Source organism: Ochlerotatus camptorhynchus, unplaced genomic scaffold (genome assembly GCF_037179485.1).
Source record: "Ochlerotatus camptorhynchus isolate MF236.1 unplaced genomic scaffold, CSIRO-AGI_Acam_v1.1 ptg000429l, whole genome shotgun sequence".
Lineage (NCBI taxonomy): Eukaryota > Metazoa > Arthropoda > Insecta > Diptera > Culicidae > Ochlerotatus > Ochlerotatus camptorhynchus.
The window spans coordinates 1,134,231-1,157,506 of NW_027040915.1; the positions used below are offsets into that span (position 1 = coordinate 1,134,231).

General features: G+C 36.6%; 1 protein-coding gene across 1 annotated transcript in view; it reads right to left on the minus strand.

The window, feature by feature from the left end:
* LOC135711284 (uncharacterized) overlaps positions 1 to 12,519 on the minus strand; it is a 152,258-nt gene extending 139,739 nt beyond the window's left edge. Inside the window, exon 1 of the mRNA XM_065234089.1 lies at positions 12,442 to 12,519. The gene's annotated coding sequence lies outside the window, so the exon portion shown is untranslated. The remainder of the gene's footprint in view (positions 1 to 12,441) is intronic.
* Between the last annotated feature and the right edge of the window lie 10,757 nt (positions 12,520 to 23,276).

A 23,276-nucleotide genomic window follows, 5' to 3' on the forward strand; every position in this document is an offset into this window, starting at 1 on the left:
ATAGCTCAGATGACAAGACAAGCTCTTGGTGATCGGAAGGTCCATGGTTCGAATCCCATTCAACGACATGTATATTAGACTGCCAATGAATGTATGGGAAAAATTTGACCATCAAATTTCGCTAACAAACCATATACAAAATGTTTATTGCCTCGAAAAATGACCCTATGCAAAATTTGAGCTCAATCGGACATGATTAAGGGGTGGCGCAAACGCGTCAAAGTTTGACTTTTTTCACTCTCGAAAATCTCCCATGAAATTTCGGAAATCGAAATATTTTTTAAATGCCAAATGTCTTAAAAATGCATGAAACGTCAAGATTTGGTGTTATCTCGAAAAAAATTTTTTTTTTCGAAAATCGACTTTCTGGCAATGGGGATTACTAAGCTTCCCCTCTCTGATAAACCACTGCATGAGAGAACCAAAGATCTAGTCTAGCAGTGATAGTATCACACTTGTTACTCCTTTAATTGAGAGCCGCGTCGTAGTACGCTTACGTATAGGCACTGACGTTGGGTGTGATACTGGCGGGTTTTGCCGCAAATCGCTCTTATTTTATTTATTTTTACGCAGATAGATTTATTTGGGTTTGCAAGGGAATTATACTATTGAAATATTTCAGAAAGTGCCCAACGGTGCTCCTTCTATTTGCGTGACAAGCTTTCATTGTTGTTTTCATTGAAGTATTACTCAGGAAACAATGTTAAACATCATTTTTGTACATGGTATTGTAGCTAATCTTATATGTGCTTCATTTTGATTTGGGATAAGTGTTTGAACTATGGCTCGAGATTTCCACTGTGGTGTGCTTCTATTGTGACATACCCATATGTATTTTTGTGGTGCGACATAGTGGAAACGTGAGAGCGTAATTGGCGCATATACCCTATATAATTTAAAAATCAGCTAGGAAACTAACTTCAAAATGAAGCATTTTAGTCACATGAAGGTGTTACCTAGATCGAACTAAGATATAATAAATAGGTATAGGTCAAAATCAAAAGTACTTGAAATACGTTTAATTTTAGATTACAAGCACAAGTGCAGGTACTTAATAAAGCATGGGTTATGGTTGATTAGGTGAATTAGAGCTTTTAATAATTTCACTAATGAGATATCATAATCATCAAATGAACTTAAATAAGAAACTTCAGAAAGTCTAATGACATTAAGTAGATTAACAAAAGAATTAGGATGCGGGGGGTCCGCTTAGGGAGGTAACTAACCTTTAAAGTTGTAGAATAAAACTTCTTATTTAGTCTTGAACTTTAAAAAGAAAACGCAGGCAGACCAATAGCAATTAGCAGATTAACAAGGAGAAGAATAGTTTAGGAAATAAGTAAAAGTAGAGGTATGTGACAATTAATAGTGTTTAAACTTTTGGAGGTATTGTATTCCCCTGAGTTTGTTGTACTCGATTACTATATAATTCTCTCAATACGCGAAATCTGTTATATATGCGGTTAAAGCATTTGAGTTAACTTATTTCTTAGCGTTCAAGTACTTACATTTGTAAACAGCAGTCAATGTTAATCTAAGAACTAAACCATATGTAAATCGATCTTTCCTTATGTGGTATTGATGCATGTTTAACTTTTCGCGGCTGTCGGAATCAACGCGCCTACGTCTACGAAGCTTACGCAGAAGTGATTCGCAATGCGGTATAGCTCACCAAAAGTTTTTTTTTTTGAGCTTCTGTAGTATAGAATTTGTTCGGTACGGTCGCGAAATCTTGAAATGATTGATACGTGCGGTAAAATAACTAAATTGAAACAATGCTCAACAGTAAAATAAGTAGAATATTTAGGGAGGAAACCAAAATTAATCAACTTGCCAACATAGGCTATCACATTTATTTTGGTGGCACTCTTTAAATGATAATAAGCCTTTTTTTCTCGCTTTGGTTGTCTCGCACGGCTTTCGGAATTCGCGCGATTTTCGTAACTTTTATAATTTAGATATTTCATTCGAAACGGATTTACTTATTCAATCGGTTTACTACGCGGATACCTACGCGGATAAGATAGAAGCAAAATTTATTCAAATGGGTCAAGTCTTGAAAATTAAACTGTCACGCAGCTCCAGCTTGATACCCAAAAAAAAATTTCACCACTGTACTGACATCGACAGCTATGTTTAAATTTCTTATCACAAATCAAATCATGAAAAGCTTTAACAGAGGCATCAGTTATTTCAATATTATATCCAAACATTGTCATGAACATTTTAGCGATTCAAAGCCATTAATTGGATTGGAAGGCTTTTTTTAATATTCTACACACTTAATTTTTTTCGCCGGCCTAGCCAAATAAAGTGGTAAGAATCTAACAGCCAAGCTTTCGGCAAAGATCGGCAATCCAACTTTTTCTCAACCGACAAATTTTGACGTCTTTCCGAAAAAATATTTACAGTTTCTCGGCAAATCTAAATGCAAAATTTCAGCAAACATTCTTTTTGTGAAATTTCGGCAATTTTGATTGTGTTTTTGGTGTCAAATAAGAAAAATATATTGAATTTACTATTTTTTTTCCTCTGTTCGGGACCTAACACTACCAACAATCAATACGAAACTAACGATTTTAAATTGGCTCACTACTTGACTAGCCTATTGGTCCCAAGCAAACGATTAACGTACCCTATTCTAGTTGAAATTCTATTACTACACTATGTTTGTTTTGATTCGCTATGAAAGTTTGACAGATAACATCAGGGGTGTGTGGATTCATGCAGAACATGCAGGGGTGAGTGAAATAGCTTGGGACTGCTTGGGACCGTTGTTCTGGTACTGAGTGAGCCAAAAATAATAATGATTTTCTTCGGGACCCAGTGGTCTTAGAGTTACCTCTATGACACTACTGCGACCAGTAAATTAATCTATTGTAGTATATCCCGTGTCCTTAGTTTAGTGCATGTCGTATTACTCCATCACTATTGAGAAATGATGAAGTATTCGATTTTTTTACAGTTGCCACTCTTGCATTTATCGCAAGGATCCGACACTAATTGAAAGGTCCCGCTATTTATACCCTTCGGAGTGTTGAAACACCCTCCAAAGGCGCGCCCCTTTTATCAGTCAAAATTGGATTCCTTAGCAACAAAATTAAGGTATGACACCGATAATGACCATGCATCAGAACCCTAGTCTTAACAACTTCAAACTAGGGAACAACGAATAGAAGATTAGGAATCACATAGATGAAGACAACTAACTCATTTTTTTCCTTTTTTCAAGATCATCCTTGGTAGACAAAGCCGAGTCTTGTCACTATCAACAAGGCATAAAAAGTAACAAGGACTAAGATGTGTTTCTTGGATTACTGAAAAATCCTGTTCCCCTAGTTTGAAGTAGTCAGGACTAGGAATCGGTGGTAGATCTTACATCCCGTAACGTACCACGAAAAGGTGATCTACCCACGTTACGGGGCAATTTACTATAGTTCAATTTGTGTTTATAATTTATTACACCTATTTATTGAAGATGCGCGTTTATTTCTTCAACTACTTAGTTCCAACATTCTTGGTATGTGTCTCCGTTTGTAGAAAAGGCAAAAATACTGTTTCTGACCATAATATTACATCCAAGAGGATGTAATGTCGAAAATCTCATGTAATTTTTGTGGCCACAACAATAAACAAATGCAGTAAATGTATCGTAATGCCAGTTCATGCACTGAATTAATGATAATGTTGTCTTTTTTGACATGTAATATTACACCATATTTTCGGAGTGCAGTTTCGAACCCCTTCGGATGCGATTGTGTTTTCAGTTTGCTCTCTGTTTTGTGCGTGCATCCGCTTACATCCGGCTGCATTTCCTGGATTAGCGCTGCTATTCTGTCTCCCGGACGGTTATACGTGTGTGTAATTGGTAATTTTCTCGCTTTCCGAGAAGTTTTGGAATCGCGAAAGAAAACGTGATTCATCATGTTTGCAAGCATCATCACAGATGTCGCTATTTGCGTTGTTTGATTTTTTCGCTCTCTTGGATGTAATATTAAAATTTATTTTTTTCTGTGTAATATACGTCAATCCTCTTCCAATCAATTTTCAACTAACACGCGCACAGTATGGCAATTTATGTTCTGTCAGCCATTTTTACGTGTTTTCGGCAAATTGAGAATATAAAGTGAGGCTTTCATGTTGACATATATTTTAATTATCCTCGGCAAAGCCAAATAAGACTACCGTACACACTTAGAAATACCTAATCTTACACGTGACGGAAGACATCTTTGACAAAAAGGATAAAACGCAAACAAACATATTCTGTAAAATTAAGTGCTCCGAGACTGAAAAGTTCAAAAGTACGTTTGATTGAGCTGTATTTCACGTCTATTATGTCAAAATTCACGCTCGTATATGTCAGTCTCAGAGCACCTAAATTTACATCAATTTTTCTAGGTGTGTAGGTTTCGTTAATTTACTTTGCCGAACACGGCAGTGCAAAAGTTATCAATTTTATCAGTGATTATTTTTGAAGAGGCTGGGTAAATAATTGTTATTACCGAAATTCGCCGAAAAACACATCCGAGCTTCAGCAAAATATTTATTTTTAACGGAATTTTGGCAAATTATTGATTTACTGAAGTGAAACGGTAATACATTTCACCGAGAACAGATTTTAGTTTCAAGTGTGTAAGGCGTTTCAGGACTGTTTTATTGATTTAACGTTTTAATAAGTTCATTTTTGCAAATCTAATACTATTCTCAAGTCCATTTTGACGTGTTTATGGTGATTTAAGTGATTTCAAGGTTGTTTTAGCAATTTTCAATTATTTTTGGCGCATTTAAAAGCCAATTTTATGAATGTAATTTGGTAGCGTATTTTAACCTCTTAGAGCATTTTTAAAGATTTCAAGAACCATTTTAACACCTTTGAAACCTTATTAAGCCTTTTTGCTGTATTAAGTGTTATTTTGAGGGGTTTCCGGTTGGTTTGACGTATAAAAGCTATTTTTGCGCTTTTAATCATTTTGGTGTGATTAACCTTTTGTTTGCACTTTGACAGAATCGAACTTTTTTAATCGTAAATGAATTTGTATAATTATTTCATGATAAGGTGTGTCCTCATAAAATCTGTAATTAGAGATTAAACATACCCCTAAATACTTGAAAAATTATCTTTTGCAGTAAATTTCAAATAGTAATTTCTCATGCTTGTGCATCATGATTTAGATATATTTGGCAGCACTGGATAGCTTATACTGTTAGGTGTAAGATTTAAACAAACAATGTTGAGTAAACGTAAAGATGTCGAAACAAGAGAGCAATCTGTCAGCCGTTGTCGCTTTGTTGCGCGCCGGAGTATGCATGAAAGAAATAATTCGGTCGGTAAATGTGTCTGAAAGAACAGTGTATAATATTAAAAAAGGCTTGGGAAAGTGATAAGACGGAGCACCTGCTCATACTGCTAATAAAGCACAGAAATGGCTTACGGAAAATATTTCGTAAATTTGGGAGGAAGAAATTTGGCCCCCAAGCAGTCCCGATATCAATGTTGGATTATTTTGTATAGGGCGTCGTCCAACGGGATACCAATAGAACCCCTCACACCACACTTAAGTCGCTAAAAGCTAAAATCAAGGCAGTGATGATATCTATGGATCGAAACATTTTAAAACGTGCATACTGCAGTTTCCGGAAGCGTCTAACTACAGTCGTCGAAAGGGAAGGCAATTTTTTTTGAATAAATTTACTTACAACTTCCATATGTTGCGAAAGAAAATAAATCGCACAAAATTCATAGCTAGAATAACTAACTGGTGTATTTTTTCTCAAATATGCCATTTACTGCAAAAATTCGTCACGCACCCTGTATTTTCTTGAAAACTTACGTTGTCAATTTTACCCAAAATTCAGCGATTTTACATTGAATTTTTGTAATTTCAAATGATTCGTAAAGTAGATTTAGTACACTCAAAGTTAAAACTATTTTAAAAAATTGGATCTTGTATTCCTGAACATCATAGCTGATGGAAGCAGGGTTGCTGCCACTGACTTGCTATAATTTTTTTTCTCGGAGTTATGGAGTAATTGGATATTTTATTCTCGTAAGTTAAGTGGTTGTAAAGTTTGTAGTCAACCCATAAAACCTTTAACTATATTAATGTTTGTATTACTTCTGCGCGAAGTTACCGATTTTACATAGTTGAAGATGCCAAGCTTCAAATAACAGTCTTAAAGTGGTCATTTTATACGGCAGATGAGGAGGTATAGAGGTTGATAGTTCCGTTAGAGTACGGCAGTGCTAAAATTGTATGGCGGGCGATGAGTGACCATGGACCAAGTAGAGTGGAGACTTCTTTGGATAGCAGAGGCCATCAAGGCATTAGTAAGGTAAGGTAAGGACAAAACGTTGAATGATAAGAAGGGGGAAAAAAGGATGAATGGACAAAATGTCGAATGTATAAATGGTCGAATTTACAAAAGGTCAATGTGGATAATAGGTCAAAATGGACAAAAGGTCGTCAAATATGTGGCAGACTCTCGAATATGTTTCCTCCTTTAAAGGGGAAGTTCTCATTCAAAATTTGGAAAAAATCGATTTTTTGTTTTTGCATTTTTTTTTAACTGTAGCAGCAACCAGATTTAAATAAAATGCTCCATTTGCAAAATAAAAGCATTTTAAGATTGCACTCGTATGCCTCCCTGTGGAAAATTTTCAAACTACCATCACTCTCATAGTTCTTCTATTCTCCACGAGTGCCAACTTTGATTTGCCAATTTTTTAATTGATTTCTTCACCAGTTAGTCGTCTGTCACTTCGTTTGTGGTATAAGTGTCTACTATATTGTGTTGAAAGGGTTTTTCGATCCGCGCACAAGAAAAGTTTCTACAGGCTATTGTTGGAAGGGCGCCATGGGACGCTTTTTTCATTGGAGGAATGACCTATAAAATCTACAAGTTCTTTGTATTCACTATTTATTCTGAAGCCTTAATGATGAAAGGAGTTTGAGATCGTTCAATTTTCTCAAAGGTCATATCTCCAATAAATTTAGTTCACTTTTAAGCCTCATTAATCGTGTTGTGTTTCAGATCGATCCTGAGGTACCAGGCTGTACGCAGTTTGACAATTCTAGGCGTACACAACCTTGCTCAAAACGTGACCACTGGCGCCATTTTGTTTTTTTTCGCCTTGTAAAAATTTGTATATAAAGACAAAGTTCTAAGCTTTTTGAATTTCGCGTCCTTCTATGTTTTTGGCCCCCAAAAAAATGACAAACTTTGCTTTCTTTTTGCCCATTTGAATGAAAACCTCTCCTTAAATCATAAGCAGTTATTTGGAAAATTAAGATAACAAATAGTTACTGTGCGTGTCATGGAAACTTAAGAGACAAACAACTGCCTTTTCTAGAATATATTTCTTTTTTAATCATGAGCAGTTTTTTGGGAGTATTTTGTTCAAGCTCCTTTTAACTCTAAGCGAAATATTTTGTCAATTTTCATGTAGGTTTTTTAAACTTATGTCCACTTCGACTTATTGTCCATTTTAGCCTTTTGTCTATTCGATCTTTTGTCCATTTCAACCTTTTGTCCATTCGACCTTTTACATGCTAGCTATTTCCAATCAACCCTTTCCAATGGAAATTTTTCCCGTTCGACCATTTATGCCCCTTTAAGTTCAATTCGATCTTTTATCTTTTGACCTTTTGTCTTTCGATCTTTTGTCTTTCGATCTTTTGTCTTTCGACCTTTTGTCTTTCAAGCTATTGTCTTTCGACTTTTTGTCTTTCAATCTTCTGTCTTTCGACCTTTTATCTTTTGACTTTTTGTCTTTAGACCTTTTGTCGTTCGACCTTTTGTCGTTTGACCTTTTGTCGTTCGACCTTTTGTCTTTCGATCTTTTGTTTTTCGACCTTTTATCTTTCGACTTGTTGTCTTTTGACCTTTTGTCGTTCGACCTTTTGTCTTTCGAGCTTTTCTCATAGCTTCCTACCAGAGATACCGTGATTTCCCTAAAGTTAAAAGTGTTGACGTGTTACCACGATCACGTTGATAACATGATATTTAACCAGCCCAACCTGGTCTATACAAGGTGTGGAATTGTAGGCTTGAATGTATTGGTGTACTTCGTTTTTCACTCGGCTTTCATTCCGTTTCGCATGATTCGTTTCTTTCGTTCACTCAATCACCCTAGTAGTGACGTCATCACGTTTGTTTCGATCGGTACTTGCATAGGATTATAGAATTTATATATTTTACCAAAATTTATGAATGGTCTGTCAGTAAATAATTGTTGAGATAATTTACTGATTATTGAATGATCACATTGTATACCATGAAAAAGCAGCCTGTTTGTGAGTTTTTGCCTGTTTTGAAGTAATGAGTTTAAAAAAAAACAATCACCAGCTGATATTTTTCTTTATAAAAGAAAACAATCAAGCAAAATCATTTTGCAAAATAGCAAGGATTTGTTTTACTTCTTATTTCGCTAATTTGCTTTCGAGTGTTATGACGTCGTCACCATAGTCTCCCGCAAAGTTTACATTTTTCCCTCTACCAACACACACGTCAGGGCTAGATCTACAGACCTTTTATGGGGCTGTTCATAAACTACGTAGATAGTTTAGGGGGGGGGGGGGGGTGACAATTATCCATGGCCCATACAAATTTAAAAACATTTGTATGGACAATTGTCTACGCAGGGGGAGGGGGGGTCAATAATCCCAAAAAACTGTCTACGTATCCTGATGAATGTGGGCGTCTTAGTGGAATACCTGTTAAATGAGAAAGAGAAGGATTAGTATTTTCCATTTAATTCCACTACTTTATTTGCTTATCCTTGACAGATACGCGTATTTCGTCTACAATGTGCAGACTTCTTCAGTGTCTTGTACTAATACTCGACTCCGAGTCGAGTCGAGTATTAGTACAAGACACTGAAGAAGTCTGCACATTGTAGGCGAAATACGCGTATCTGTCAAGGATAAGCAAATAAAGTAGTGGAATTAAATGGAAAATACAAATCCTTCTCTTTCTCTGTCTATGTAGTTTATGAACAGGCCCTATAGACCCGATTGGTACACTGAAACAAATCGACATGTGGGGTTTATTGGATCCATCTTATAACATTGCAATGTCAGGAGGTTTGTTCATTCTATGTGATTATTGATAGATTCCATTGGATTATCAGTTAAACTGCAACTGCGATATGGAATGCTTTCTATCGAAAATTTAAACACACACTTACTACATGGCATTCCTATGCTTTGAACGTGGTTAGCGATGGGTAAGATGTATATGAATATTGTCCGATATATTTTAATATTCCCGTAGAAGTTTCTTCCAACTTTTCCATAAAATTTTCATCCATAATACTCCGTAAGTTATTTTCCGATTCCTACCAGAAAGTTATTTCGACTTCCCTAAAAATGTTCTTCCGTCGTCTCCCACCAGTTTGTTTTTTAACTTCCCCGGGACTTCAGGGATGCGTCCAGAGTGTTATTGCGGTTCCATTAGCTTCAAGAAAATTACAGGAACTTTTAAGAAGATCTGAAACTTCAGAAAATTCGAGAATTTAGGATAAGTTTAAAGATCTGTAAGGGAAAGTTCCAATAAATTAAAAACAGATTCATTAAATTCTGTTAAAACTCGAGAACCCGGGAATTTCAAGAAAGTTCAGAGGACTCCAATGAATCTAAGGAAACATCAGCAATAGTTTGGCAACTTAACAAGTCCAAAGACATTCAGGGAAATTTAATGGTTTTCGCAGGGTGCCTTCCATTCATTTTGGCTAAAAAAATTGTTTTATTAAATTATGGAATAATAAGAATTTATGATTATATTTTGTATGTGTAAGTAACAAGAAAAGATTGTAAAGTTTGTGTTTGACACATAAAACCTGAAAATTTAGCTTTGACAGAGTCAAAATGAGCGATTTTCTGATCGCCTCTTCGCGAAGAGTGGGTGAGATAAATGACAAAATCGCTTATTGTGACTCACATGTAGCAAAATTGGCTGGTATTATGTGTCAAACACAAACTTCAAAATATTTTCTTGATGTTTACACAAACAAAATATTATGATTATATCTTATTGTTCCATAATTTCATAAAACATTTTTAAACAAGTTTAATTTGGGACAGTTTCATTTGTATCAGGATAATTAAGAAAGATTTAGGGAAGCTATGAGAACAATCTTCAAAAAAGTTCTGAGAGGTTCAGGATAATCGGGAAGATCAGTGAACTTCAATGTTGATATTGCATTAATTTCAAGGAAATTGTGAGGTTACTTCAGAAGTTCTGAAGTCTTTAAGATAGTCCACCCAAGTAGCAATTTTGGTTTTATGAGGGTTCTGTAGACCACCATTTAGACTTCTAGAATTCTTTAAAACCTCGAAAAAACTTGCAATGTTACTTGGGCAGAGACCTTGAAAGAAGAGATTTTCTGGTAGTTTCATTTTGTTTTTGTCTTCAACTTTCATTTCATCTGCTGTTTTAAGACTGCCATCATTACTTGTGAAATGGAGATTACACGCATGTAACGTATTGGCCTGTATCGTACACACTTAGATTTGTTTGCCGAGATTGGCACCACCGAGCAGGCTTGGCATTTATTTTTACTGAGATCTCAACTAAATTTATGTTTGTTAGCTGAGATCTCGGCACAATTCCCGTCTGTTAACTGAATCTCGGTAAATTTTTCACTGAGATCCAGCAAAACAGTTTGCGGTGCTGCTCGCTGGTGCCCATCTCGGTAACCAAAATCTAAGTGTTTATTGATTTGTCCGTATTTGCAACTTTCATGCATACATCAGCGAAACAAAGCCGGACAAAGACTTATCACTCTGGTACTATAATGTTTGCAAATTTAAATACAGCCCTATGCTTTGTGTAAACAAATATGAATCAACTTAATTGACGTTAAATTTATTTAATTACAGCGTTCGCTATTTGATCAATGTTTGTTTGAACACAGATAAAGTATAAACAAATGTTAAAAAAAATTATTCATGTTTGTACATGTTTGGAACCTAATTTTGAACGGGATAGAAACTGAATTTAGAAATATGGAAACTTAATTCACTTAACGCTTTTGAATAGCCCCTAATTTCAAAACTTGAAATTAGAGATTTGTTTATTTTAGCATAATTATGAAATTATTGATTAAATTATTAAAAAAAAAAATTCGTAGTTCTACGTCAATAATGCGATCGTGCTTGGGACACAACCCTTAATTATTTGTTTTCTTTTTATTCTCACTACCACACTCTTACACAGTGCCTCAATACAACCGCCCATAATAGTCTCTATAACCAATCAATAGTCTTCTCCAGCTGCATATATATTGAATTGAGTGCATATGTAAGAATAAATTGTCAAAATCCTACGAATTTACACGCTGCATTCGTGTTCGTGTGGAAAACTCAATAGTCAACTGACAACAACAAACGAAAACACGTGGAATTGATGTATGTATGCGAAATATATGTAAATTAACAACTTCTACTATTACTACTACTACTACTACTACTACTACTACTACTACTACTATTACTATACAGTAATACACAAACAGTTTCTCACATAAGCATTTCCACCCATTTCCACATGAAAGATTAAATCAGATACGTCCTTTTGAAAATTCATCCTTGATTTAGTCATTACCGTTTAATAACTACTACAACTTTCGCAGCAAACAATTTAGCTGGTTCAAAGCTGAGTAAGCCTAATTTTAGCAGCATAGGTAATTTATTTTGGTATAAGCTGTTCTACAGACAATTATAGTTAATCGCTTATCGTTGTCAGATACGCAAAATTCATCTGTCTAATTTCAAATACTAATTCTCGAGTTTTAGTACTAGACACTGCAGAAGTCTGCACTTCGTAGATTAAGTGCACGTATCTTTCGAGGAAAAGCTATTAAACTAGCGGAATCAACTGGTAATTTCATTACTAACTCTTCTCTCCTTTTTACTTCAAATATATTCCACTGCAGACACCAACCATTCACTGCCACATGTCCAACGAAACAACGTGTTCCAGCAACTTTCAACCGTCAGTGTAACTCCGGCATTCATGTATACTAAGAGCCCGTGTAGTAGCCACAAGCTGGCGGTCAATCATGTATGGACCCACAATCGAGATCCAATCAAGCACTCGATTCACTAGTAGCACGAAACACATGAGAAAACGAGAATGTAAGTCCGGCCACAATCGTCGTCGTCGTCGTCGTCGCCTTTGCCTCGTCTTCGGTCCGTAGCGTGGTCTTTGTGGCCGACGTCACCGTCGTCGTTGTCGCATTGCACAATATTCACAATCCAAGATCCAGTCGAAGGCGACACCAAGCAGCGGCCAGTCGCTACACGAGATCAAACCCCCTAGAAATACGAGCCGCGGCAACAACAACAACAACAACAACACAGCACACAAATAGTCACAGTGCGAAAGATCGCGGCCACGCGCGCGCCCCGAGAGCTTATTTCTTCTCCTATACGCCACCTGGTATGAGTGTCCAGTCCAGCCCCGGGAGAGCCGAATCGCGATGCTGTGCTAAAGAAGGTCGAAATAAGACTGCGGAGGCTGAAATCAATTCACTTTCGATTTTGAATAAAAGACAAAGTCTGAGCTGTCGGCCGTTCCATTCCGTGCATCTCGGGCCCAGCCATGCGGTTGCTGCGGACTTGTTTCACTCTCGAGCTCAAGATGGGAAATATGTGCACATGTACCGATCTCCACAGATGGAGATGTGAGGCAGCAACTTTACCGGCGTGGTGTGGCGGCAGCATCGTCGGTGGTGATGGTTATGGAGCTTGCAAGCTCTTAGAAGGAATATGTAGGTTAGGGTGGGTCAACTTAACCCACTGCTCTTTAGAGCTGTATTGAGGTCCCTAACAACTGTGCCAATTTTGAACGAATTTGATTGCGATTTGGATTTGCGGGAGAAATTTAAACTTAGGAAAATAGATAGGAAACGGAACAAGACTGTTCAGTAGTGACTGCTCATTTTTTACCAAACATCTAGCATTGTTAATTTGGAGAAGTGAGATTTTATTTACGAGAAATCGACGGCTAAAGCCATTGTTTACGAAAGCGATAACGCCACTTTGAAATGTTGGCACTGAATTGATTCGACTTCTATTCCATTTCCCATACATTAATTTTAATTTTACCCGTAGACCTTTTTCAAAAATTTAAGACTCGTCCTACTCCGATTTGCATGAAACTTTGCATAGTTACGTGTTATGGGCAATAAATGACATGTTTGCAAAAATTGGACCATTTTGGATCATGAATTTTTTTAATGGCGTCTTTGACAATTTTCAATAAATTGTAGCACTAAAACGTCACTTCTGATCGAAATGACGTCCGAGACAAAGTTGTTTAGAAAAGTTAAGTAGTTCTGGAAAAAATATATACATGGTAATACCCGAGGAGGACGACTCTATCTACGCTGCAGGAAAGATTGTGTTGTGCTGTGGCTAGCTGACCGCACGCTGAGTAGATAGAAAGAAGATTGATGACGATGCTGAAGATTTCCTGCAAAAAGGTGATACGCGATGCAAGTAAATGCGAGAAATGCAAGAAGATTTTTCGAAGATTGATTCGCTAGTGTGAGATTTTTTGTGCATCCAAAATTGAGATTTAGATGTGTCGCCCCCTCGGTAATACCATAGAGGTAACTCTAAGACTAGAAGGTCCCGAAGAAACGTGCTGAACTGTTTGGCTCAGCTCTGGTACTGTCTTAGGTCCCAAGCTAAACGATTCACCCTTCGAAACATAGGAATATCCACTAACCCCTCATTTTATCTGTCAAACTTTCATAGCGAATCAAAACAAACATTGTGTAGTACTAGAATTTTGGCTAGAATGGGGTACGTTAATCGTTTGCTTGGATCCAATAGGCTAGTCAAGTAGTGAGCCAATTTAAAATCGTTAGTTTCGTATTGATTGTTGGTAATACCACAAACAAACAGACATAACACTCGCAGGTTGTTCATCGAGCAAGCATTTAACGGTCAATTTAAAAGTATCGTAGTTGGTAGTACCGGCACCTGTGGCGCGCATAGGTCATTTCCCTTGAGTTTGACGTTTACACACTACCGCCATCTGTTCAGCGTACTACCCACCACAGTGTAATCAAAACAGATGGCGGTAATGTTTTAGCGACGATGTTTTACAGTTTGAAATATTCAATGTGTTATGTCTGTTTGTCTGCGGTAATTTCATAGAGGTAATACTGAGTAAAAATTCAAAAAAGTGTTAAAAACTGAAATATTTCGAAAAATATATCTTAAATATTTATAATTTATATTTTAAATAAATCTTATGAAAAATGCAAACTTTGGGAGTTTTTTAAAAGCATGAACAATTTAAGATTGACAAAAATGTAGAATATCAACTTTTGGTCATATTTTTAAACTTCTTCTTAACTGGCTCTTTTATGTAATTTTTGCACTTTCATTTTCATTTGAGAATTCCTAATATTTTGTTTCCTATAATTGGGAAACCCAAAAATTCATCAATCCCGAGTTTTACAGAGTTGCGATGATCGTTCTGCCAAGTTCAGCTACACAGGTGTCAGTTGAACGTGGATTTAGTGCACTGAAGCTTATGTTACCTGAGCGCAGGATGAACCTTACAGCAGGATCCGTCTAGAATTCTCTCCTGCTTAAACTCAATCCAGACCTTCTCCCTAAGATTTCTCTGTTGATGAGTGAGGAAGATGACTTAAACTGATGACTTATGCTGCTTTAATTATGGTTCTATTTTTTTTTTTTTTTTTTTTGATGAATAATCTATTTATTTATTTATTTCGTATTGTTTTACTTACATACTATGGATTATTTCTATAATGTTTAAGTTTGGTTTTAATTTCTTATTTTGACATAGTGATGCTAATGACTTCACAGTGTAGATTATACTGTCGCATCATTCGATTGAAGGGGCAATTTTTTGCGTAATTTGTTCTGTGTGATTTTTCTGAGAATAATTTTCGTGTTCTTAGATGCCGACAGGGTGTGTAGAAGTTTAATTGTGAAAGTATTTCTGATGATTCTATGCCATGATGAAGAAAAGCATTGCAAATTCGCGGCGTTCTTTGAGTGTTTGTAAGTTGATGAGCATACAGCGTGCTTCATATGATGGAAGAGGAAATGCGGTCCAATTCAATTTCCGAAGGGCATATAAATATGTTGAATATAAATAAATCTTTCGGACTGGCTGGAATTATTATTATTTTTTAAAAGGTTGCTTCCCTAGTTAAGTTAGAAGTTTTATCATGGTTTGAAAGCATTCTACAAGTCTAAATCATGGTCTACAAAACCCTCATCAAGGTAGGGAAATATTTGTTGGTGATAGTGAGCTCTTATTCGCTAGAAATAAGTGATTGAAAACATTGTTTGCAAAAGTATTTTCGCTCCATTTAGGGTAGGTGTACCTATTGCTGTGGTATCGAAGTTGTGCCGGAATGGTGAGGAATACACCGATAAGATTATGTTTCATCGGTAGCTCTCCTAAAATAAAACATATTTGCATATTTCAGATTGACGTATAAAAGTTTGTAACGGGTGTTCAATAAAAAATGAGAATGATTTCAGTGCTGACCAGGCCCCCTTCTCAAATATTCATTGACGGTTTTTGAAGAATAAACATTATGTTTTTAATAAAAAATACTGAAATCGTAGAAATTTTTTTTTCCAGCTATACGATTAAAAAAAATTTCATTTTTTTATTAAACACCCGTTATGTACATTACGTAACATTATTCCTGACGAAATCAATTTATAAGAATACGAATGAATAGCAAATGTAATAGGAAAAGTGAGAGTGGGTTTTTGTCCCTACAGATCCTCAAATTAGCCCTATCTTAATTGCCAATTCATTATTTTCTAAATTTATATCGATACAAGTTTGGAACAAATTTGTTACCATTGCCTACACACTTAGAAATAACCATTTTTACACAAAAACGTAATCCATATTGGACGTGAATCGTGGAACGTAAACAAACATTCCATGTAAAATTAGGTGTTTTAAAGCTACTCGGCGAAGAGAACGTTTGATTTAATTGATTATTTCGTTTCTTTCAGCTGATTCCTACGTCAAAAGAGCCGCTTACATGAGTCGGTCTCAGGGAACCGAAATTTAAACAACTTTTTCGTAGTGTGTACGCAATTGAATTCATGAAAATTTATTTCAAATTTGATTTGACCCTACGACCAAACATTGAAGCTTTAGTACCATAACTAGCACACTTACCCTGTTTTGTTATCAAAGCAGTTTCTTAAGCATACAGTATGTCTTGATATCGCGAAATTAACGATTTCCATATTTTACGTCTCGCAGGTGTCTCAGATAACCTCGTCAGTAAAGGCACGTTATAAGCAAGCCGGAGGCAGCGGGTTCGGTCGAAGGAATCTTTCGAGTTGAAAATTTTCTCGACTTCGCTAGAGTATCATTGTGCTTGTGGTTTGCATAGAAAGCTCTCAATTAATAACTGTGGAAGTGCATCTAAAACAGTATGTTGAGAGTTCGCAATGCGCTCCCTACAAATGCGTAAACATTCTAAAAGACGGATACGAAGTGCACCTAGAAAACTATGTTACGGACCGAAAAAAAACTTGTTAAATAAGCGTAAACAGCTACAAGCATAGAAGAATAGCATTTGCGAGTTGACTTCTATTCCATTCTACACACAAATTCTTAAATGCAATCTTACATTCATATGGATTCAGAAATTTGATTCACGAATGATTTTTTAGAAAGCAATCCTACGACTCAAATGATTCCTAATGAATATGTGCATAGACGAGTGCACGGATGGATTTGAGTTCACTCACTCGACAAAAAGTGACACAACAGCGGGGCCCTGTTTACTAAAAATGCACACATGAATAATATTCGCGTAACATTTGAAACGGGTCTATCAACTTTTATAGAAAAAATTTATTAAGCCTTTTTCGCGCGAACCGAATACGCCCATGCAAACTAACAACACCAGCGGGTAGGGGAAATTCTCCCCTTCCCGACAGTGCTCTGGGTTTTCATGGGCGTACTTCGGTTCTCGTGAAAAGGACCTAGCAAATTATTTACAAAAGTTGATAGGCTATTTTCAAATGTTACGCGAGCATTATTCATGTGTTCATTTTTAGTAAACAGGGCCTCGCTGTTGTGCCAAAAAAAATTTCAGTAGATGAACTAAAGTTCACCCCTGCACAGATCTATGGACGAGTGCACCGATGGATTTGAGCTCACTCACTCGAGAAAAAGTAACACAAGCTGCGGGCAATGTTTACTAATCATGAACACTAAATGTTCATTGCTCATTATTCATGAACATTTAGTGTTCATGATTAGTAAACATTGCCCGCAGCTTGTGTCACTTTTTCTCGAGTGAGTGAACTCAAATCCATCGGTGCAATCGTCCATAGCGTATGTCATTCAGTCGCTTCATTTGCTGATTCATGAATTCATCGAAACAATCCACATGAAAATCATTCATAAAACAATCTACAGAGTTCATTGGGAGAGTTTTTATGCGACTGGGAATGATCGAAACAGAAACGTCAAAGCAAAGCATACAGTCGGCAAGAAGAATGCAAGTGAATTAAATTTTCCATCCTTGCCTATAAAGAAATTACATAAAAAGCGCACTAGCAAAAAGTTCAAATATTTTTCTTATACAACGACTTTTGTCAATTTTCAAGTGTCCATGGTTTAAAATATTTCAAACGTCTTAACAAAATAAAAAAAATTAAGATATGCTTTTTAAAATATTTGATTTTCAAGCCTTTTTTTAATTTGAACTCAAAATTATTTTAAAAAATACCGTGTATATTTTCTACTTTATTTTTCATATAACTTTGTCTCAGACGTCATTTCGATCAGAATTGACGTTTTCGTGCTTCAATTCATTGAAAATTTACAAAGACGCAATTTTGAAACAAATTACAATATCCTGAATGGCCGATTTTTAGCAAAAATGTGAATGATTGCCCATAACACACAATTTAAGGGTGTCCCAGAAAGTATTAGCAAAGCTTATTATTGGAGTAAAACAACGTTATGTTAATGAACTCAAATGTTTATTCTATGAACTCAATTTTTTATTTTCTTTCAATTGGATAAAAATAATCCGCAGCTCCTTTAATCGTTTGCCAAGAAGCGAACTTTTGATCTGACGCTGCCCGTGAGCTTCAGCTCAGTTTCTTTGGCGATAATTTTTGCCACTTTTGTTCAGTCTTTTTTTTTAATTCTTTGATTGAATTCGCTGCCTTAAAGTGTTTCCGCAGGTATCCTCTGGAAAGGGCCCAACAAGTTTTGATTGACCGGGCCTCCGAACAATTCGGAAGATTAATCTCTTTTGGTACGTATTGCACATTGTTTGCTTTGTACTTTGCTTTTGAGTAGTGCATTGAAACCAAATCGGACCAAAATAGTACTGGGCCATCATGTTGACGGATTATGGACCGCAGTCGTCGATTCAAACTCACATATTGGTTGCCAAACCATGGCCTTTATCACCAAATGTTTCGGTAAAAATTGACTTATCGCCATCTTCAACTTCCCGACCATCACGGGTAGTGTAGAATTGGTCTCCTGGAAGCGCCTTGCAGTAAAATTTGACGTATGTTTCATCGTCCATGATAACACACGTCAATTTTCCACACACCAGGCTATCATATAGCTTTCGAGCCCTCGGTTTGACGGAACATTTTGAGACTAGATGAGACTCACCCTAGAGGCTCAACGAAGACTCCCGGATAACTAGCTCAGTAGTATGAGACCCCTGAACTGTATCACAGGGCCGGCATGCTACTGGGTAATTCGGAGGGGCTACGCGGAATAAAGTGTGCAGAAACTGTGGGATTTCTAATATCAGCAGTTCCATTTCAAATGACGAATTTTTTTTTTAATATTTTGATCGATTTTTTCTACGATTATGTTGAAACTTTACATACTTGGTTCCCTAGTTTTGTACACGACTAACACTTGAAAAGGGCTTATGCAAAAATGATACGGATCAATAGAAAAACATATATCTTGCGAACGATTTGTTTGATTGAGATGGTGTCTTCGAAGAAGTTGCGGACAAATATTGTGCCTTTCAAGAAAAAAAAAATTCAATGTGTCCTCGAAGGTAACTTCTTCAATGAACTTCCGAATGGTGGTTTGGCCTGCTCCGATACTTACTTCCTCCTTTATCGCCAACTTCCTAACTGATAGGTTGGGAATAGTGCACCATTTGTGCACGATCTGTTTATGTTTTTGCGGGGAAATGCCTCGCATTTTGATGATATTGTAAAAAAAAAGTGCACTTCACGCAAACAAACATGTTGAGCAATAAGTAAACAACAAACACATCAATGGTCAACTGCTAAACTTCATCGGGGTAGAAATGGTGGGGAGTTGAATGTTTGCTTATTCTTTCTGGGACACCCTATATGCAAGGTTTCGTCATTTGGCGTGGAACTGCTGTAAAATTCTCCCAACCAAATTCGTTCAAATTGGAGACCTCAATACAAATCGAAAGAGCAGTGAGAAACAGGGGATTGTGATCCAGCATACAAACTTGACCCACCCTAATGTAGGTAGTTAGGTACACGGTTAGAAAAAAGTACCCAAAATTAAGTTCTTTTCACTCATCTAGGCACTATAGTGCAGGAACCCAAAAGTAGGTAAAGCGGGTCAAAGTAATTTTCATTTACTTGTGTGCAGTTCGTATGGAATTTTCCACTGGCTTTTTAACCAAAAGTAAGTTAGTTGTACCCAACAGTAGGTAAATATGATTATACTCAACGTTGGGTTCCCACACTTTACTACCCCTGTTGGGTGGTTTTGCTACTCCGTTTTTGACAACATTAGAAGGAGAAAAGGAGACAAACTAGTCAATAGTAGGTAAAAGTGAACTTTCCGTTGGGTACTTTTTTCTTACCGTGTAGGTACCCTGAAAGTGTTGGTTCACTTTCGATCTCGTATTCGTACATCGCTAGTTTGACTGATGCGAAATGGATTCGCTCACATGGTATGGCTAGTGGTGCCAGTTAATATTGAGAATGAGATAGGTGATCTGATTTTGCATATCAGGAAAACTGTGAGAACTTCTGGGACGTTCCTAGAACTTCGGGTTAGTTTCGATAATTTTATGGCAGTTCCATTAATTTCAGTACACTCAAAAAATTCCACACGTTATCATCATGTGTCCGACAGAGAGCAATTGGTAACAGTACCTATTAACAAACAAAAATGCAAAAATCTTTACACCTATGTTTTTTTTTAAATTGTTTGCATTTTTTTACAAATCCGGAGAACTTTGAGATTAGGGCGTAATTACTTTTGTAAACAAACACTTCATTTGACGATGTCTCGTGAATTCAAGTTCATTCTATAAAACTAACAACACAAACAGGTAGATGAATGATTCCTTTATCATTTGGTATAGTTTGTTCGCGAGATTGTGTTTTTATTCGCGAGAAATCAGCGATGGCGTGTTTGTTTACAAAGGCAATTACGCCCAAATCCTAAAGTTCTTCGGAAATGTTGTGTAGATAACAGATTACATATATTGAGGATATTTCTACTATACATAGATATGGCGAAGTAGCACTCCACACCACTTGACGAGCTTCCAAGGCACCTCTTTTGGCAACACTGGTCTTATCGGTATGCTAAAAAGAAGACCAGATCACGATCGCACATTCCACGCAATGATGGAACGGATTTAAGTCTGCTGTTTTCAGTCGGAATCATGCTGATACCTTTGTTTCTTATCATATGCATGCACAACGGAAAGAGCATTCCGTGGAAGCTTGTTTTTTTCACACTGCATTTGCGTACACCTTCGTGGCGTGTCAGCAATAGGTTTTTTTTTTTAGTCGCACTACTTTATTTCCAGTAAACTTGTACGAAACAACAAAACCGGTACCGAAGCGATACTAATTTTATAATCGTATCTAGGCAGCTTCCCAGAAAGGTCTGCACTGAGAATGAACATGATGTCGAAAGGTAGGTGTAAGCATACGCAGCCCTCAGTCCACTGCGATGCTCTCAACGGATTGCACTTATTGCACTGGAGCTGTTCGGACGGCAATAGCCATCGTGTACTCACCTACTTTGAGATGTTCTGCAACTCGTCAAGTACATCGTCTTATTTATTGCACTAGAAGAAGGGATGTTTGTTGATTTGTTTTTTTCTATGGCTAAGATACTTCTGATGAAATTGTATAAACTTAAGTAGATCAGTTTATGCAACCAGTAGGCATGGCATTTTCAATATTATATGCGAACGTGTTGAACTTAAAATGCGAAAAAGGGCATTGACTTCAAAACACCCAATTTATTCACCTACATTAAGACCTGCTCATTTTAACAGAAATGTTCGGGATGCACCGGGTCAACCGTGCTTACTGTTCGTCATGTTAATTTGAACTTCTGTGCAAATTTTCAGCAAAATCGGTGATGATTTAGAGGTGTAATTTACAGCTTTTAATATTTGTATCTCGAGATTGAAATAACGAAAACTGCTGTAACAACTTTCATCGCGAAGCTTAATGTGTTATCGACCAACTTTGTGACTAGAGATTGACTAATAGGATGGGTCATCATGATCATTTTTTCAGAACAATATTTTTTTGGTTCCATTTGGGGTCCCAAACAACTGTGCAAAATTTGGGGACGATTGGTTGTAACCCGGCTTTTTGCATTGCATTTGAATTTTGTATGGAAATTAGTATGGAAAAACCTACTTTTTTGCATCTTTATTACTAGGGACCACAATTTTGCCAGTATTCAAATACGTTAAAATATAGCCCAGGAAGTGCCTAACAATTTTGCTCAAGAATGTATTGTGCTAGAATGCCCCTAAAAAAAGTTATAGCTGTTCAAAGATCAATGTTTCGAATTAAATGCCAAAAATCCCTTTTTCTGCCAACACACACTGCCGGTGTACCAATGAAAGTCAGACTCCAAATTCGAGGTTAATTAATGTATCGTTTTGGTATGTGCAGATGAAATATTCAAAATAAATAGATCTATCTCATATGCATAGTCGGAGGGGGAATGGGGGGGGGGTCACTAATATCAATAAAAGTAAAGTTTCAAACTGAAATAACTTCTGAGTTTCTTATATTATCGATTTGGTATGTTCAGATGAAATATTCAAAAACAATTTTTCAATTTCATAGGCATATTAAGAGATGAGGGGGTGCTAACTATACCACCGCCCCCCTCACTCATATAAAGGCTTCAAACTGCAATAGCTTCGGTGTTTCTGATCTGGTCAAGTTTGTATGTTCAGATGTATTCAAAAACATGTGCTCCATTTAATAGGCGTAGTTAGATATCGGGGGGCTTAATGTATGCTTTCCAGCCCTCAATTATATCAATTAAAGTAAAGATAAAGACTAAAATAACTTCGGAGTTTCCCATCTCTCGAGTTGTTCGGATGGGTTATTCAAAAACATTTGCTTAATCTCATAAAAGCAGTTGTAAAGCGAGTACTACCATTCTCTTCCCTACTCTTTTGCTGCAATATACAATGTCAGATATATTCACACAAATGTCGTGGATTGTAATGATTATATTTCATTTTAATATATTCTACGATTTCTCAGGGTACTCTTTTCGATGCAATTCTATCCCTTGAAGCAAATATTGCTGTTGAACTAGGTCTTGGGTGAATTTCTTGAAACGTCACAAATTAGCTTCACCCCTCATTCAGCAATATTGTTGTCAACCATCAAGGAAGCAACTCGTTGTATCGCATTGAAATAATCTGTATTATTACTCCACTCGTTTGCCGGGTTTTGCATGAAGCCGGTCGAAATTTCGAAAAGGAATCAGCATTGTTAGAAGTGACGTTGGGCTTGGGAGCCCAACTGAAACTTAGCCCACTTAAAGTTAGCCCAACAAGCGAAATCCGACTGTACCTGTGTCGGAGACAAAATTGGAGAAGACAGTTTCCGTTTTCTACTGTTTTTGGTTCTCGACGTACGACTACTTCTATGTTTTCTATATGTGGATAGTCCGAATGGCAGTTTAATGTTTCAAATAAAAGCTTTGTATAGAAATTTAAAATTTCCCACCTGCTAATGATTCAAACAACATCTCCTCACTAACAAATGAACCGACAAGTGGATATTAAATATTTACACTACAACAATTTTCGTTTTAAAAACTACATACAGTAAGCCCTTCCCCCCTCGCCAACCCCCGCTTTCTAACAACGCTTATGAGATTGAGCAAATGTTTTTGAATAATTCATCCTGAACATACCGAATCGATAGAATAAGAAACTCCGAAGTTATTTCAAACTGAAACTATTGATATGAGTAATT